Here is a 20,417-nt window from a genome sequence, read left to right as displayed (position 1 = left end):
CTGAACAACAGGAACCAATATACAAGGACACGTGCACCTTCATGTTTATTGCAGCACTGTTCACAATAGCTAGGATATGGAAACAACCCAGATGCCCCACCACAGATGAATGGATCCAAAAATTGTGGTATCTATACACAATGGAATATTATGCAGCCATTAGAAATGACAAAATAATGGCAGTTGCAGGGAAATGGATGGAGCTAGAAGGAATCATGTTGAACGAGGTAAGCCAAGAACGAAGAGACAAACGGTACATGGTCTCCCTGATAAGTGGATGCTAAATCCAAAATGTTAGGTGATACTACAAAACTAACAGGACTTAAGAAACAAAGACCTCCCACTCATCTGGTTGAACCACTACTAAATATCTCCATGCTGCTGATCACATATATGGTATACAACATGTGAACACCGTTATATGTTACAGACTTTGATAGACAATTTGCTCCAGGATAGTTAGAATGAACTTTTAACTTTAAATGAGCATCATTACTCCGCAATACTGTGAAATTCTGGAAATTATGTAATCACTTAATCACAATAAAAAAAAAAGAAAAGAACCTCGGGGAAGGGAGGGAGGGAGGGGATGGTAGGGGGAAAACAATGGAGGGGGTAACAATGTTCAAGAGGAAGTGTACTCATTACCACACTCATGTAACTGTAGCCCTCTGTATAGTATCTTTACAATAAAAGAAAATACTAAATTGAAGAGAAATGGAGAGTGGACATCCTTGTCTCGTTCCTGAGTTAAGAGGCAATGGCTTTAATTTTTCACCATTATCTATAATGCTGGCTGCAGGTTTCTCATATACAGCCTTTATTGTATTGAGGAATGTTCCCTAGATTCCTAGTTTTTCCACAGCCTTCATCATAGATGAGTGTTGTGTCATGTCAAATGCTTTTTCTGCATGTATTGAGATAACCATGTGGTTCTTATCCTTGTTCTTTTTGATGTGATGAATTATATTAATTGATTTGCATATAGTAAACCAGCTTTGTATCCCTGAAATGAATCCTGTTTGATTGTGGTGTATTGTTTGTTGGATGAATTGTTGCAGTCCGTTGGCCAATATTTTGTTGAGAAGTTATCCAACAATGTTCATCAAAGAAATGTGTCTATAGTTTTCTTTCTTTGATGAGCCCCTGCATGGTTTTGGGATGAGTGTATTGATGGCTTCATAGAATGAATTCGGTTGTGAAATCTCTGAATGTATTCGGTAATGAAATTTCTCTTTCAATTTCATTGAAGATTTGGAGGAGTATTGGTATGAGCTCTGCTTTGAAGGCCCTGCAGAATTCTGCTGTAAATCCATCGGGTCGGGCTTTTCTTACATGGGAAGTCTCTTATTGCTCTTTCTATTTCAATGGTTGATATGGGCCTGTTGGTTTAAATCATCTTGGTTTAGTTTCGGCATGTCGATATTTGCTAGGAAAATATCCATTTTTTCCATGTTCTCAAACTTATTTGCATAAAGGTTTGAGAATTATTCCCTTATAATGTTCTGAATCTTGGTTGTTTCTGTGGTGATGTTTCCATTCTCATCTCTGAGTTTGCTTATTTTGCTGTGTTCTCTTCTTTTTCTGATAAGATTTGCTAAGGGTCTGTCTATTTTTTTTAATATTTTCAAAGAACCAACTCTTTGTTTTGTTGATTCTTTCTATGTTTTTTGGGGGGGATTATAATTCATTTAATTCTGGTTTAATTTTAATTATTTCTTTCCATGTACTGGATTGAGATTTATCTTGGTGCTCCTTTTCAAGGAGGTTCAGATGTCTCATTTAATTGTTGGTTTCAGATCTCTCCAATTTGTTGATGTAGGAACTCAAAGCTATAAAATTGCCTCTGAGTACTGCATTAGCTCTTTCCCAGAGGAGCTGGTAATTTGAGTGTTCTAATTTGTTGAATATCATGAACATTTGAATTTCTTTTCTATTCTCTTCCATGACCCACTCGTGATTCAACAATGTGTTGTTCAGTCACCATGTGTTACAAGACTTTTTTGGTGGCTATTGGTGTTGATTTCTAATTTGATTCCCTTGTGGTCTGAGAGATTGCAAGGTATAACTTCAATGTTTCTGAATTTGGACAAGTTTGCTTTGTAGCCTAAACTGTGGCCTATTTTGGAAAAAGTTTCATGTGCTGCTGAGAAAAATGTGTATTCTGATGCTGCTGGGTGAAATATTTGGTAGATGTCTGTTAAATCTATTTTATGTATGTAGTTTTTTAGATCTGTGGATTCTCTGTTGAGTTTTTGCCGAGTTGATCTATCTAGTGGGGATAGTGATGTGTTAAAGTTCCCAACAATTAATGTCTTTGGATCTATGTGAGATTTGAGAGAAAGTAGTGCTTCTTGGATAAATTTGGGTGCTCCGTTGTTTGGCAAATAGATATTTAGAATTGTAACATCCTGCTGGAAGAGAGATCCCTAAATTATTATGTTGCAACCTACTTTATCTCTTCTCATTAATTTTAATTTGATGTCTATATCTTCCGACATTTGGATTGCAATTCCTGCCTGTTTATGGGGCCGATTACTTGGTAGATTTTGTTCCAGCCTTTCACTTTCAAAATATATTTGTTTTAATGGGAAGGTGTGACACTTGAAGGCAGCAGGTAGAAGGATCTTGTTTTTAATATAACTAGAAAGTCTATGTCGCTTAATTGGAGAGTTAAGTCAGTTAATGTTAAGAGTTAGGACTGAGGTGTTTGGCAGTTCCTGCCACTTTATCTGCCTTCTTGGGGGCTGCTACAACTGGGTTCTTCTTATGGGTCTTGGATTCTCAGTTTGGGTGCGGTTTCTTGGCCTTTATTGTGGTCTTGTTGGTTTTCTATGCATAGGACATCTTTAAGTGTCTTTTGTAGGGCTGCTTTGGTGGAGATATATTTTTTCAGTTTCTCTTTCCTATGGAAAGTTTTTGTTTGACCTTCCGTTATGAAGGAGAGTTTAGCTGGGTACAGTATTCTTGGTTGGTAGTTGTTTGTCTTTAGGGTATGCCATACATCATTCTAGGCTCTTCTTGGTTTGTCCCTGCTGAGAAATTTGAGGTGATTCTAATCGGTTTCCCTTTATAAGTGATTGATCTTTTCTCCTTGACAGCTTTAAGGATCTTTTCTTTGGTCTGAGTTGTCCTGTGAGGATTATGTGACAGTGGGATGTCCTGTTCTTGTCTGGTCTACTTGGGTTTCTAAAAGCTTCTCGTATCTGAATAGGCCTATCTTTTTGCATGTTTGGGAAGTTCTCTTCTAGGATCCTGTTAAACAAATTTCCTAGACCATTAACTTCTGCCTCTAGGTGCTCCTCTATACCCATTATCCTCAGATTAGTCCTTCTGACGGTGTCTTCCAAATGTTCAATAGATCTATCCTATTTCTTGGATTTGCCTTGGATAGTTGTGTGTTCTTTGTCTATAATATCTAGGCTGTCTTCAATCCCTGAGATTCTATCTTCTGCATGGTTTAACCTAGTGTCAAAACTTTCTACTTTGTTTTTTCTTTTTTGTCTTCTAATTGGTCGGCTTTGATAGCTTCAAATTCTTGGTTGGAGCTTTGTTTCAGATCTTGTATGAACTTCTCTGCTTCCATAATTTGTTGTTCAGTGTTTATTCTCAAATTACCTAGTTGATTGGTTATGCTCTCCTTGGACTCCCTTTCCTTCTGCTGGGCTCCATTCAGCATTCCCTTTGTGGTCTCCTTGAAGTCTTTCAGCTGTCTGTTTATGGATTCCATGAACGCCTCTACTGATCTTTGTCTATTTTCATCCTGCCATGCAATTCCTGTATTACTCTTTGATTAGCTTTCTCATGTTCACACAATTCCTGTAGTACTCTTTGACTGTTTTCTGCCTGCTCATGCCATTCTTGAGTTTCTCTTTGTCTGTTCTCAGCCTGCACATGCAATTCCTGTTTATATCTTTGATGATTCTCAGCCTGCTCATGCAATTCCTTGATTTCTCTTTGAGCGTTCTCAACCTGCTCACGCAAGTACTGTATCAATCTTTGAGTAGCTTCCTCACACTCATGAGATTCCTGTATTGATCTTTGGTTTGACTCTCTTTCTCCCTATCACTTTCACACTGAGTCCTTTGGAGGTTTTCAGTCTTCTCATTCACCATGTTTACCAGTAATGTGTGTAGGACCTTTTGGGAACTCACCTCTGGATTATCCATTAACTGTTCTGTCACCTGATTATCATGACTGGGAGTTGAGATACCCGGACTTGACATTTTTCTTGTGTTTTTCTGGCTTGTTCTGCCCATGTGGTATGAAAGTAACACCAATTTTGGGCTAGAACACTATTTTAAGCCAAGCAGCAACCAAAGTCCTGCAGTTGCACAGTCAAAATTGCTGCAGATACAATCTAGTTCAACAGATTTAGTCTATTCCACCTCAAATATTAATGAGCTAAGATCAGCAAAGAATTTGGCAAACCAGAAATTATTAAGTTTAGAGAGAAATGTGGGGAAAAATAGGATTAGAGAGATATGGAAAGGTAAAAAGAGAGTGAAATTAACCAAGTCCTAATCTCAAAGAGGGAAATGGACTGGACATAATGATAAGAGAGAGAGAGAGAGAAAAAGAGACAAGAAAAAATGGAAAAACAAAAATTTAAATTTAAAAAGTGAAATTTAAAAATTATCTAATTTTAAAGGTGAAGTTGAGAAAAGAGTGGGGATAGGATGAGAGGAGGGGAGGGATAGAAAAGTCACATGAAAACTAAAAAATAAAAATTCTTTAAAAATTATATAGGTATAAAGCGATAATACTGCTATTAAGGACCTTAAGCCTAAGAGGTTTTGAATTGAGTAATAAATTTCTGGATTGTGTGTACACAATGGGGGATACGGTCTAATAATCAATGACGGGTATATCTGAGGATGAGCAGAACAGCAATTAATTCATGCAAAAATGAACAAAAGAGAAGAAAATATGAAAAGAATGAGAAAGAAAAAAAAAAGACCAAATGGTCAGTAGAGATTAAAGAGAAGCACACACACACACACATATACACCTAAAATAAAAATTATAAGAAAAAAAGATGAAAAGAAAACAATTTAAAAAAATTAAAATAGAAGGTACAAAAAAAGAGTTCTTTGATTTTTTGGGGGGGTGGAGGTTGGATGGGAAGATCCTGTATCTCACTTTTGTCCATAACCAGTCTCTTCATGGAATCTTCTGGAATCTCTTGTGTTGTTTTGTTTTCCTGTGGCTGGATTGGTTTCTTAAGTCAGTTTGTTTGAGCAGGCTGAAAAATGCTCTGCTTTACCAAGGATTTTGTGATCCTCCTCCCAGGCTAGTTCAGTGGGAGGCAGATCTGCTTTGAGTATTACAAAAGAGGGAGATGGCTGTTTCCTCTAGTTTGAAGATGCTGTGATGAGGCTAGGTTCTGGGTAGGGTTGAGGCCTTTCATCAAACAGTAGCTTTTCCCTGAGGGGCTAGCTCCTGAGACACTCACGGAGCCCAGCATGGAGCCATTCTCAGGGTTTATGTTTTCTTAGTTTCAATTGTTTGAGTAGGCTTCTGTAGGGATTGGGAGCCTCTGGCTCTGTTTACCTAGTGAAGAAAGTCACTCTTCCGGAGCGAAGCTTGCTCTGCCTGGGCTGGGTGTCTTGTGGTTGGGTGGAGCTGAGCCTGGCAGCTCAGGTCAGGTTACTGTGACCGGCTAATGGCTCCAATTGTTTTCTTCCAAGGCCTGAGTTGGAGCTAGCTGCTTAGCCGGGCATTTGTCAGTATCAAAGATGGAGATCTCTGGTAGTGTGGGGGGAGGGGTGGCCTTTCCTCCTCTGCTCCCTGAAAAGGAGTTTGGATGTCAGAGTCTTGATTCCTGGGCCATCTCTGGTCTGCTCTTTGCAGTAAGATATCTGCTCCTTGTCAGTTCTTGCTGGTGTTGAGTAGAATCTGCTCAAATGGAGTATCTGGTGCCTTTGTCCTGTACTCTCTGTTGCTATGTCTGCTATGGTCACCACCACTGTCACGGCCACCTCCGATGCCACTGCTGCTACTTCAGCAATGGCTACCGGCAAGTCCTCAGCTATGTCTCCTTGCCTGCATTTTCCCACTCTGACCAAACTCTCTGTACTGTGATGGCACACTTGGTATGATTCTCTGGTAAGATTGTTCACTGGAACACTAAAACTGCTTTCTATGCAAGCACTTGTTTAGTTTACAGCTTCTCCTCTGCCATCTTCCTCTGAATCCTAATTTTTTAAATTCTAAGTATATTTAAGTTATAAAACCCTTGTCCGTTTTATGTTTTTCTTTTCTTTTTTTATTGGGAAAATACTGTACAGAAGAGTTACAATTACATGGACAGATAATGAGTACATTTCTTATCAAGTGTTGTAGCCTCCTCCTTTGTTTCCACTTCCCATCCCTTCCCATTCTCCCCCTGCCCCCCCACCCAATCCTCCCCACCCCCCTCCCAGCATGAAAGTTGTAAAGTTCGTTTTATGGCTAGTGAAGATCTTCTCCCAGTCTGTGGGCTTTCTATTCATCTTGCTAACTATGTCCTTTGCCATGCAGAAGCTCTGCAGTTTCATTCAATCCCTTTTGTCCAACTTTCTTTGATTTGTTGTTTCTCTGGATCTTTATTACAAAAATTTTGGCCTGTTCCGAAAATTAGGAGCCCTAGATTTTCTCCTATTCCTTCCTATAGTTTTTTCAGGCTGTCTATTTTACCTCGAGGGTTTGATCCATTTGGATTTGATTCTGGTGCAGGGTGATCTAAAAATATCTAGCTTTAGTTTTGCACAGGTGTTTAACCAATTTAGTCAGCATTATTTACTGAAGAGGCTATCTTACTTCCATTCTAAATTTTTAGCTTCCTTATCAAAGATTATGTGGGTTCATTTCTGGGCCTTCAGTCCTATTTCATTTGTCCTCAGGTCTGTTCTTGTGCCAGTACCAATTTCTTTTTACTACTATGGGTTTGAAGTAGAGTTTGAAGTTTGGTATTGATATTTCTCCACCATTGTATTTTCTGCTAAGGATTTTTTTTGCTATTCGGGGTCTTTTACCATTTCGTATGTATTTTTAGATTGCTTCTTCTATTTCATTGAACAATGAGGTTGGGGTATCGATAATATCACATTGAATTTGTAGCTAGCCTTTTCAGTATCACCATTTTCACGGTTAATCCTCCCAATCCAGGAGCATGGGAGGTTTTTCCAATTTAATTTCCTTTTTCAGGTCTTTAAAGTTTTCATCGTAGAGGTCCTTCACTTCTTTAGTCAAGTTAACTCCTAGGTATTTTATTTTTTGTGGGGCTATTACAAGGTAGTTGTTTCTTGATTTCAGCCACACTCTTCTACTTATTGGCATAGAGAAAAGCCATTGATTTTTGATGGTTAATTTTATACCCTGCTACTTTGCTAGGGGCAATTTTCTGCGTAGGTGGAGCTGAGTCCCGCAGGCTAGGTTCCTTTGACCTATTGTCTTCTTCCAAGGCCTGAGTTATGTGCTAGCTGCTCTGGCCCAGTCTTTGTTAATATCAAAGATGGAATTCTTCTCTGTTGGTGGGAGAGGGGCTACCTGTCCCCCGCTGTTCCATAAGGAGTGAGGATGTCTGTGTGGTACTCATTCCTTTCTTTGGTTTCCAGGCCATTCAAGGTCTGCAACTGTCTGTGGTCAGCAGGAAAATATTTCCACTCCTTGTCAGTTCTTGCTGATGGTGTATAGAATGCACTTGCACAGTGCCTCTGTCACCTTTGTCCGGGGTTCTCTTTCTTGATATGGCGTTTGGGGCAGCAGCTGCGCATGCTGTCACTACAGACACTGGTGAGTGCTTAACCATGCTGCCTGAAATTTTCATCTCTGGACAAACTCTCTGTACTATGATGGCATACTAGATGTGACTATCAGATTTTGCACTGGAACACTAAAACCGCCTTCTATGTGAGAGTGGTTTAACCCCCAGCTTCTCCTCCACCATTTTCTTCTGGACTCTGGGAGATCATAATTTAAGGAAAAACAATTTAGTGCCTTAGGGAAAGTGTCTACACAGTTGTAAAGTTCTTTATTATCTTTTTATGCACCTGAGTTCATAGCACTGAAATATTGGCTCAACTAAAATAACCAACTATTATTCAGCTTATAATTTTTTTAACTTTTTTAGAGATAACAGTGTCAATTAATTAAGCTTGAGTTCTGAAGAAGTGAATAATAACTTTTTTTCTGTTCTGATATTTTAGTTTTTACAAAATAAACTAAAATAATTTTGTGTAAATACATTAGCAGAGTACTCCAGGATATAACATCAAAAATGGTGAGCAAAACTAGTGAAGACAATTATAACTCTAGATACTTTGCACCAGAGTTGTGCTCATAGTAAGCCTTCCTTAAATACATTTGATAGGAATTATTAGTGACAATGACAACAAATATGTGAATGTATCAATAAATATTGACTAACTTGTCATATTTAAAGCATTAAGTCTGAAAGTCCACTTGTTTTATCTGTTCATTTCTTTCTGGTATCATTTTATTATTTATATTCATATGTTTCATTGGTCTGAACTGTTATGAAGGCCAGAGGTAATGGTTTAATTTCTAGGCTAACTGCAAAAAATACAAAAAAAAAAAACCCTCCAAAGTAATTTTTTGCCTTAGATCCTGAAAGCATAAAATTCTCATCTTCATTGCATTACATAGATTGATGTCATTATCTAAATATGGTGTTTCATACCACTCTTGTCTGTCTTAATAGCTACATGGCACCTACTTTACTCTCATTTTGTGGATGTGTGTGTCAGCACTGTAGAATAGAAAGCCTCAGAATAGTCTGTCCTTGAGTCTATCCATTCCAATCCAAAAACAGAAAACTTATAGAATTTGATTTTCATACAATTCTTATTACTAATAATCAAGAAATAGACTTGGGGACAATTTCTGGAAATTATATAGGGAAAGAAATTAAGCTTAATTGCCTATCATTTCCAGAATCCCTTTTTTCTTGGAGGGAAACATAAATTTAAATATGAAAGTATATCCTTAGTAGAGTTCCATAATAACTGTAACCCAGTTTAAATAGAATCTTGGAATAAAAACCATCAGGGTCTGCAGATTTGAATACTATGTTTATGTGTGAAAACTATAGTTCAGTCAACACATTCATTTGTTTTTTCCTGACAGTTAATAGAACTCTACAACTTGATTGTTCAAAAAATGAAATACAATATTTGCATTTGGCTGACCCATTTATTTTTCATAAAATAACTTTGTAAGAAATAAAATTCAATACAATAAAGTAGATTCTTTAACTAGAACCTAAAGAACATATCTAGATAGACCTTACAAGTATTGACAAAAAGGACCCATTGCCTGCTATTCTTGGATTGAAAATTTATTTCCTATTACAGAAAAGGAACATCATGATAATCTTTCAGTTTTTCTTAATATGAATCCAAAATATCCAAAAGCAACAAATTTTCCTGTTCCAATGAAAATCCTTTATACACATTCATCTGTGAATGGTGTATACACATTCTTCCATTATGATTTCTTCCTTTCTTGGGTATGTACCATACCATGCTTTGTATTATGGGTGTTTAAATGATAGTTTGCTGTAATCTTTTCAAGGAATATAAATGTACATTAAATATATTGATATTGCCAATATATCCCCGAGAACATGCAGTCTAGTCAAAAGTGAAAGCCCATTTGTGAGACCAATGTGCTGTGACCCAAAGGTGTTTCAGGATAGGCAGAAAGTATGTTTCATGAAAGACTAGAATTATTATGTATTCTACCAAAGCTTGCTACTCTGCCTTATATGAAAGGTGACTGGCTACTTGAAAAGTGACATATCCCTTGTAATTAGAGGAACCTGAGTTGACACACTTTCCTTAATGGGTTAATGACCTGAGAGGGAGAAAGCCACAGTATCTTTGGTTTTGTGATGCTTGAGCACACAACAAACATTATTAGCTCATCTGTTACACGGAGTTTATTAGCCCAACAGCATTAGAAATGGAAGAGAGGAATACTAAGAGATCTAGGGTAATTTCTAGGCTGTGCATGAAAAGAATCATTTAGTTAGCTATATGAGCTTACTCTCATATATATATATATATATATATATATATATATATATATATATATATATTCCTCTGATTGAGTTGCACTAGGGAGAAGCCAACTGAATATATGAAGAATTAATTATTAAGTAATGTTTATATATTCATATCTTTCATACATATTCATCTATTTATTTAATATTTAGTGTTTAATTATTAAACTGTTTTTGAACATTGTTTATATATTCTCCAATTTTTTTGGCAGCCAAAATTTATTGTCAAGAAATACCAGCTGACTAAGAATTAGAGCATTGCTGGAGGGGATTTGGCCAAAACAGAAACCCTAATGCATTGTTTGTGGGACTGTAAACTTGTTCAACCACTCTAGAAAGCAATATGGAGGTTCCTCAAAAGACTACAAAAAGACCTCCCTTTTGACCCAGCAATCCCACTTTTGGGCATTTACCCAAAGGATTACAAACAAGGCCATACTAAAGCTACCAGCACAACTAAGTTTATCACAGCATTATTAACCATAGCTATATAGAACCAATGCAGATGCACCTCAGTAGATGAATGGATCAAGAAAATGTGGTGTATATATACAGTGGAATTCTGTGCCTCCATCAGAAAGAATGACACCTCCCCATTTGTTAGGAAATGGAAAGACTTGGAAAAAATTATATTAAATGGCACAGAACTAGAGGGAAACAGGCTGCAAAAGTTCAAAAGTGTCCCAGAGGAGCTGGTGATTTGTATATTAAATGAAGTAAGCCAGACTCAAAGAAACATAGGTACCATGGTTTCCCTTATTTGCAATATCTAGTACGTGTCTAGGACTAGCAGAAGAGGCTGAAGCTATGTACATATGACCATATAACTTGATCCTAAGTACAATGAACCCTAAGATAGGGACACAAAAGTTTTATCTTTGTTTCTGTTCCTTTTAATTGACTTATAATGTACTATGTGATTTTTTTTGTTGTTTCTGTGTATGTTTTCCCCCCATGGTGTAAGCCTTGTTGTCACTGTATTTGATTCTGGTGTCCTGAATCACATATATACATTTTTCTAATTTCAGGAGAGGAAGGCAAATAACAAAATGCTGAAATAAAGATAAAGGATGGCCCATTCTAACAATGACATGTACAAGACAGTATGTTGAAAACGAACTTTACAACTTTGTGGGGGGGGCAGAGAGGGAGGAGTTGGGGAGGGGGGGCAGCAAAGGGATGGTAGGGAAAAATTGAAGGAGAGTGTGACAATGCTCTTTAGGAAATGGACTCATTACCTTGCTCATGTAATTGTAACCCCTCTGTACAGTATCTTTACAATAATATATATATATATATATATATATATATATATATATTAAGAACAACAACAACAACAAAAAGAATTAGAGCATCATACTAACACAAGAAGCTCTACCTCCTGAATTCCTTGTAAGGTTTCAGAAGTCAAGCAATTAAAACAGTTAAGGAAACAGGAAAAATATCCACATGTAATTTATTCCCTGTGAAGTTTAGCAAATGATTTTAAATTTAAAATTCTTTATTTCATAACCAAGAAAATGTGACTAAAGTTATGTAATTTTGAAAAGGTATAAACTGTCAAATATTGCATTTTTGTGATTAATTTTAGGTAAGGAGAAACATGTAGGACTGTAAGAATTAAAATGGCTTAAGGCTTTGAACATTTATAAAATTATGCATTGGGACTGCCAGCAAGGATGTTTAACAAATTGTAAAAAGAAGTTGAGAATAGTAACTATTTTCTGAAACTCCATGTTTGTTTTCGTAACCATTTATAATCATGTGTACATGTCAACTACATTTTTTCCCCAGTCCTGGCGTTCGAACTCAGAGCCTGGTCACTGTCCCTGAGCTTCTTTGGCTCAAGGCTAGTACTCTACCCCTTGAGCCACAGTGCCACATGTGGCGGTTTTTGTGCAATACATTTGTTTTTGCTGAGAAGAAACAGCCTAAGGATTATATCTACTAAACTTCCCTATCACAGTGTTAGGATTTATGATAGTCTGTGATGCCAATGTGCTATAAAAGTAAACTGTTTCCTGAGTTAAAAAAAAGAAATTCTTGAATAACAATCTATGAAAACTCACTTAAAATTCCTTTTTTTTTAAATTTCAAAAGGATTCTCTGTACCTCTTCCTAATAGGGCCCATTCTGATTTCTGATGGAATATATGCTTTCTATATTGCAGTTTGAGAGCTACAAATGAATGTGGTTTTCTTTAACATATCATTGAGCCTCTGTTTACAAGGGACAATGGCTGATTCCATGGTGAAGGAGGTAAAAATAATGTATTGTCACATTAACATGTATAGGCTTTGGGCTTATTTCTTACCTTGTTATTTTTGCCAATTTTGTTAATTTTTCGAAGAACCAACTATTTGTTTTGTTGATTCTTTTTATGGATTTTTGGATTCTAATTCGTTTAATTCTGATTTAATTTTAATGATTTCTTTCCATCTGTTGGATTTGGGGTTTATCTTGCTGTTCTTTTTCAAGGAGGTTCAGATATCTCATTAAACTGTTGGTTTCAGATCTCTCCAATTTGTTGATGTGGGAATTCAGAGCTATAAACTTGCCTCTGAGTACTGCCTTTGTTCTGTCCCAGACGAGCTGGTAATTTGTGTGTTCTATTTTGTTGAATATCATGAACATTTGAATTTCCTTTCTAATTCTTTCACGACCCACTGGTGATTCCACAGTGTGTTGTTCAGCCTCGATGTGTTACACGACTTTCTTTGGTGGCTTTTGGTGTTGAGTTCTAATTTTATTCCCTTGTGGTTTGAAAGAATGCAACGTATAACTTCAATGTTTCTGAATTTGGACAAGTTTGCTTTGTGACCTAAACTGTGGCCTATTTTGGAAAAAGTTCTGTGTGCTCCTGAGAAAAACATGTATTCTGATGCTGCTGGGTGAAATATTTGGTAGATGTCTGTTAAATCTATTTGATGTATGCAGTTGTTTATATCTGCGGATTCTCTGTTGAGATTTTGCCGACTTGATCTATGTAGTGGGGATAGTGATGTGTTAAAGTCAACAATTAATGTCTTTCGATCTATGTGAGATTTGAGGAAAGGATTGCTTCTTGGATAAATTTGGGTGCTCCATTGTTTGGCAATATTTAGAATTGTAATATCCTCTGAAGGAGAGATCCTTTCATTAGAATGTAATGACCTTCTTTATCTCTTCTCAATAAATTTAACTTGAAGTCTATTTTGTCTGATAATATGACTGCAACTCCTGCCTGTTCATGGGGGTCGTTTGCTTGGTAAATTTTATTCCAACCTTCCACTTTCAAAATATGTTTGTTTTTATGGGCAAGGTGTGACTCCTGAAGGCAGCAGATAGAAGGATCTTGTTTTTTAATCCAACTAGACAGTCTAACTCTCTTAATTTGAGAGTTAAGTCCGTTAATGTTGAGAGTTAGGACTGAGAGGTGTTTGGCAGTTCCTGCCATTTTATCTGCCTTCTTGGGGGCAGCTACAACTGGGTTCTTCCTATGGTTCTTGGATTCTCAGTTTGGGTGCGGTTTCTTGGCTTTATTGTAGTCTTGTTGGTTTTCTATGTGTAGGACATCTTTAAGTATCTTTTGTAGGGCTGGTTTGGTGGAGATATATTGTTTCAATTCTTCTTTGCTATGGGAGGTTTTTATTTGACCTTCGGTAATGAAGGAGAGTTTAGCTGCATATAGTATTCTTGGTTGATAATTGTTTGTCTTTAGGGCATAGCATACATCATTCTAGGCTCTTCTTCTTTAATTTTCTCTGCTGAGAAATCTGAGGTGATTCTAATTGGTTTCCCTTTATAGGTGATTGATCTTCTCCTTGACAGCTTTAAGTATATTCTCCTTGGTCTGAATTGATCCTGTTCGGATAATAATGTGAAGGTGAGATGTCCTGTTCTGGTCTGGTCTATTTGGGGTTTTAAAAGCTTCTTGTATCTGAATAGGCCTATCTTTGTGCATATTTGGGAAGTTCTCTGCTAGGATCCTGTTAAACAAATTTCCTAGACCATTAACTTCTGTCTCTAGGTTCTCCTCTACATCCATTATCCTCAGATTAGGTCTTCTGATGGTGTCTTCCAAATGTTTTGTAGATCTATCATATGTCTTGAATTTGTCTTGGATAGTTGTATGCTCTTTCTCTATAATGTCTAGTCTGTCTTCAATCCCCAAGTTCAATCTTCTGCATGGTCTACCCTAGTGCCAAGACTTTCTACTTTGTTTTTTATTTCTTTCCTTCTAATTAGCTTTGATGGCTTCAAATTCTTGGTTGGAGCTTTGTTTTAGGTCTTGTATGAACTTCTTTACTTTCTTAATTTGGTGTTGCTCTCTTGGACTGTTCTCAGCTTGCTCACACTATTCTTGTATTAATCTTTGAGCAGCTTCCTCATGCTCACTAGATTCCTGTATTAATCTTATTGCCTCCTCTTTACCCCTATCACTCTCACACTGAGTCCCTTTGCAGGTTTTCAGTCTTTTCATTCACCATGTTTACCAGTAGTGTTTGTATAGCTTTTTGGAACCTCTCCTTTTGATTATTTATTAACTGTTCTGTCAGCGGATTATCATGAGTCGAAGTTCAGATACCCGGACTTGCCTTTTTTTTGTGTTTTTCTGGCTTGTTCTGCCCATTTGGAATGAAAGTAACACCAATTTTGGTCTAGAACACTATTTTAAGTCAAGCATCACCCAAAGTCCTGTAGTTGTGCAGGCAAAATGGCTGCAGATACAATCTAGTTCAACAGATACAATCTATTTAACATCAAGCAACTATGCATTAATGGGCTAAGAACAGCAAAGAAGAATTTGGCAAACCAGAAATTATTAGGGTTAGGGAGAAATGTAGGGAAAAATAGGATTAGATGGATGTGGAGCTGTACAAGGTGAGTGAATTTAACCAAGTCCTAATCTCAGAGATGGAAATGGATTGGAATGAATGATAGTAGTGAGATCTAAAAAAAAAAGAAAAAAAGAAAAAATGGAAAAACCAAAATTTAAAATTTAAAAGTTAAACTCTTAAAAATTATGTAAATTTCCTCTAAAGGTATTGAGAGAAGAAAGGAAAAGATAGAATGAGAGGAGGGGAGGGATGGAAAGGAGACATAAAAAACTGAAAAATAAAAATTCTTAAAATTAGTTACTTGAAAACTGTATAGGTATGAAGAGATAATACTGCTATTAAAAAATTAAGCCTAAGAGGTTGTGAATTGAGTAATAAATTTCTGGATTAAGCATGTACACAATGGTGTATAAAGTCTAATATTTGACAGTGGATAGATATCTGGGGATAAGCAGAACAGCAATTAAGTCACGTAAAAAAAAAGAAAGAAAGAAATAAAAAGAATAAAAAAAGGACAAAAAGATCAGAAGAGATAAAAAAGGACACACACTTATACACTTAAAATAAAAATTATGAGAGAAAAAATTAATAGAAAACAAATTTTTAAAAAATTAAAAATTTAAAAAGGTACAAAAAAGGTCTTTGTTTTTGGGATTTTTCTTGTGGGGGGTGTGGAATGGGAAGTTGCTATATCTCCCCTGTATCTGTAACCAGTTTCTTGGTGGAGTCTCTGGTCTGCTTGTGGTGTTTGGTTTTCTTGTGGCTTGATTGTTTTCCTAAGTCAGTATGTTTGAGCAGGTAGAAAAATGCTCTGCATTACCCAGAATTTTGTCAACCTCTTCCCAGGGTAGTTCAGTGGGAGGGAGATCTGCTTTGAATATCACAATAGAGGGAGATGGCTGTTTCCTCTAGTTTGTAGATGCTGTAATGAGTCTAGGTTCTGGATAAGGTTGAGGCCTTTCAGCAGACAGTAGCTCTTCCCTGAAGGGCTAGCTCCTGAGACACTCACAGAGCCCAGCGTGGAGCCATTCTCAGGGTATATGTTTACTGAATTTCATTTGATTGTTTAAGCTTCTGTAGGGAGTTGCAGCCTCTAGCTCTGTTTACCCAGTGAAGAAAGTCACTCCTCTCGGGGCGGAGTTTTCCTCTGCCTGGGCTGGGTGACTTTCCTGTGGGTGGAGCTGAGCCTGTCAGGTCAGATCAGGTTCCTGTGACCTGCTAAATGACTCTTTTGTTTTCTTCCAAGGCCTGAGTTGGAGATAGCTGCTCAGCCAAGCCTTTGTCAGTATGAAAGTTGGAGATCTCCAGTGGTGGAGGAGAGGCACCCTTCCCTCCTCTCCTCCCTGAGAAGGAGTGAGGATGTCAAACTTCTACTCAAGCCAGAGTCTTGGTTCCTGGGCTTTGTCTGGTCTGCTATCTGCAGGATGAAGATATATGCTCTTTGTGAGTTCTTGCTGGAGTTGAGTTGAGTCTGCTAGCTCCCTGTGTCTGTCATCTTTGTCCAGGGCGCTCTTTTTTGTAGGTATGGTAGCTATGGCAGTTACGGATGCTATCATAGCCTCTGCAGCCGTGGTTACTGGCAAGGGCTCAGATCTGTCTCCTTGCCTGGATTTTCCCTCTCTGGCAAAACTCTGTGTACTGTGATGGCACACTTGGTGTGATTCTCTAGGATAGGATTGTTCACTGGAACACTAAAGAGCTTGTTTAGCCTCCAGCTTCTCCTCCAACATCTTCTTCTGAACTCAACCCTTTGATTATTATAATACTTGAAAAGAAATTACCATTTCTTCAGCCTCATCCCCACTTGCTTCTCACAAGGAAATTATCTTTGTGTTGAGTGATTCTTAGGATCAATTTTTTTGTTTCTTTTGTTTTTGTTTTTTATAAAACCTGGTTCCTACATGTAAGGCTCATATTTTCCCTAGGGTTCAACATAAAATATAAACTTCATAAGTCATTTCTTTATGTTTAACTTGAAACGATAAGAATCCTTTTATTATGTATGTAGACCATCATACAAAAGTCCTCACGCAAGGAATGATTCTGTTGTATGACTAGGAATATCATCATAAAGGAGCACAATGAGTTACAATGGAAATTTTCAAGGAGAAGTTGCCTATGAAAGACAGGATTACAAAAAATGATATAAGGAAAGATTCTTATAGGTAAAGTGAATAACTACTAAGCAAAAGCATAAGCACATGTTTAGTGCATGAATGTATTCTGTAGTGTATTTGAGGGCAGTCATAATGGGTGTTAAAAAAAACTAGGTAAAATCCTTTGGGGGAAATGAGGATTTATAGTTCATTCATTTTGAAAAGAGAAATAAGTATATTCAAATTTGGAGATCTTTGAAAGTCAGATATATCCAATTGTATAGACTGCACATTACATTTTGTAATGTGCCTTCCCAGTTATTTGCTCAAAGTACATAAAATACCCCTATTTTCTGCAGTTTTGTTTTTGGAAATCCTATCCCAATTCTCAGACAAGGATATGCTATTTTCCTAAATCAATTAGGTCTATCTATGAATCTGGCCACAGTTATGAAATTCAAGTTGGACATATGATCCAATCCAATGTAGTTTATGTAAGCACTTTTAGCAAAAAAGTGAAGATCATCAAGAAGATGGGTGACCAGTTAACCAACATTCGCAGGCTGGCAGTGGCCCCTGAGGCTGAGCTTGGTGAGTATCTTTTTGAACATCTAACCTCAAGAACAATTCGAAAACCTCTAGAGTCCAGTAGCCTTTGAGGGCCATCAGGGTTTCCACAGGAGCTTCTTCCTCTAGGCATTGGGAAACTTCCTAACTAACCATCTTGGAGCCCTTTTCAATCCTTGGACCAAATGAAATAAAGTTTTGGAAGGAAGAAAAGAGAAAGTGAAGGAGAAGAAGAAGGAGGAGGAGAAGAAGGAGGAGGAGGAGGAGGAGGAGGAGGAGGAGGAGAAGGAGAAGGAGAAGGAGGAGAAGAAAAAGAAGGAGAAGAAGAAAAAGAAGAAGAAGAAGAAGAAGAAGAAGAAGAAGAAGAAGAAGAAGAAGAAGAAGAAGAAGAAGAAGAAGAAGAAGAAGAAGAAGAAGAAGAAGAAGAAGACTCATTACCTTTCCTGATAGCTTTGAAAAATAGAAGAGCCTCTTGAAATGTGGACAGTTACTTTCATAGAATCAAGATATGAGAATGAAAACATAGAAGACAGAAAGATTCAGAAGCTGTGGCATGAATTCTGATGGCATTTTTTTGCAGTCCATGGAACAAACTGCGCTTGAAACATTACATTAGGCAAACAAATAAATTCCCTTTCATTCATAGTGTGTATTAATTGTATAAAAGAATCTCATTGCATTACCACATTTACATATATTTAAGCTTACAGTTACCTTCTTATCCCTTTCCCTACTTTTTAAAACAATTTTCAAATGTTTTATTATTCTATTATACATAATGTACTTCAATCATATTCACCCCATCACCCATTTCTTCTGCTCTTGCTCCTCCTGTTGATTCTATTTTATATTCATGGCATTAAAAAAATCCTCTTCAGTTGAGTTTGGTTTCCTGCCAATTACAACCAAAATCCAACTTGAAAAATGGCAAAATACAACAGGAACCATGATTAAACTGACTGGCTTTATAAGGAGCAAGGAATTATTATATTTGTTTTTTTTTTTTTTTGGGTCCGGTCATGGAGCCTGAACTCTGGACCTCAGCTCTTCAGCTCAAGGTCAGTGCTTTACTACTTGAGCCACAGCGCCACTTCCGGCTCTTTCTTTTTGCTTATGTGGTGCTGAGGAATGGAACCCAGGGCCTCATGCATGCAAGGGGAGCGCTCTACCACTGAGCCACCTTCCCAGCCCATTATATTTGTTTTAAAATATTTGAGATAAGTAAGAAAAACTAATGTAAAAACATTGTTGAATATAAGGTGAAAATCATGCCATATTCAAATTTCAATATTTATAACATTTTATTTGAACATAGCTACTCATCCATTTTTATCAAATATGTCTGCTTTTGTGGTATGTCAGCAGTATTAATTAATTGTAATGGAGTGTATATGTACTCTAAAGCCCAAATATTTTTAATTTTTCCCTTTACAGAAAAGGTGTGCTTTGCTCTTTTTCAACTGAAGCAACTGATTTCCCATATTCTTCTTGTTTTATATTGGTCTGCTAGGAAGATACTAAGGGAACTTATTGAAATGTATTGTTATATCTTAAACTTAAAAGTAAAAGCAGAAGAAGATAGGGGATAATTCTAACCACTTAAGGAATAATTCAATGGGCAAAGAATTTAAAAAAGCTATCAGGAGAAATTGTCAGTAAGAATTGTAAGTTGTTAAATGTCACCAGGTGAAATGCTTTCTAACTGAAGTCCTGGAAATCCAATTTTACATTATGAGCTAAAGATGTAGGGAGTGAAGGAGGTTCTGACATTCATTAATTCATCTCTACAATATGTTCTATATTGTTCTAGATTACTCTCATATTATGTTCAATTCTTCTTCAAGGCTGTTACCTATGGTAAGTCTTAATGTTACTCCCACTTTTATGTAGAAAAACTGATATTTTTACCTTAATTTATTCAGCCAACAAGTAGATTCTTAGAGCTGACATTTGGATAACACCTATTGGAGTGCCAGATATGTGGTCTTTCTGCTATATCATAGGGTGAAAGAATCTGATAGAGCAAGAAAAACAAAATAATTCTAAAAATATGCGGAGTGTAAAAAATGGAGAGAATTTCTGTTTCAATAACTGTTAAATAAAAATTGTAAAGTGGTGTAAGTGTCTTTCAACAAGAGGGAGCCCTTTGGAGAGTGAAAGGGGGCACTATAATTATGCTAGGTCAGCACAATTAATCTCTAATTGTCTTGGGTTGACCAGACCTCATAGTGATCATAATTAGAAATAACAAGGGCTATCTGATGATGGGAGGAGACATGACAATGAGGCAGTGACAAATGACCAAATTATACCAAGGTCAGCTGACATCATTGGAGCAGAGATTGCATGAGGATTGGAATGATGAATGAGTGACAATATCTGCTTAGAACAATTAGAATGTTGATCTCAGAAAAGCCATAAGCTACTAAACTATGTACAATATTGCTAGAATAGTAAAGGAAAGGCTTGAAGGGCTCTGAAAAAAATTATTAACTGCAGAATCTGAAATTATTGTCACTCGAACTGAACCGTTCATTTGGCTATACCAAGCTAGAGAAACACTGGTTAAAGTTACTTCTAAGGACTCTACATTTCCTTTACTTTTAAGAACCACCAATAGGAAAAAGAGGGCAGATTTGAAACTCCTAAATAGTTTGCAGGTAATATTGCATGAACCCTTCAGAAATGTACTTCATTAGGTTTTTCTGAAGGAATAGCTGAACAATGATAACACTTCAGTTTTCGTATTGCTTTTCTTCTCATTCCAGACCCATTTGTCAATCAGTGGCAGCGCTGAGCCTTTAAACCCAATTACATCCTATCTACCATCTCACAGAATTTTCCAAGAAAACAAAAACAGATTTTCTC

This window comes from Dipodomys merriami, unplaced genomic scaffold (genome assembly GCF_024711535.1).
Source record: "Dipodomys merriami isolate MVZ:Mamm:240054 unplaced genomic scaffold, mDipMer1.0.p SCAF_3, whole genome shotgun sequence".
Classification (NCBI taxonomy): Eukaryota; Metazoa; Chordata; class Mammalia; order Rodentia; family Heteromyidae; genus Dipodomys; species Dipodomys merriami.
The sequence above is the reverse complement of the archived record's forward strand: the minus strand, read 5'-3'. Positions refer to the sequence as shown.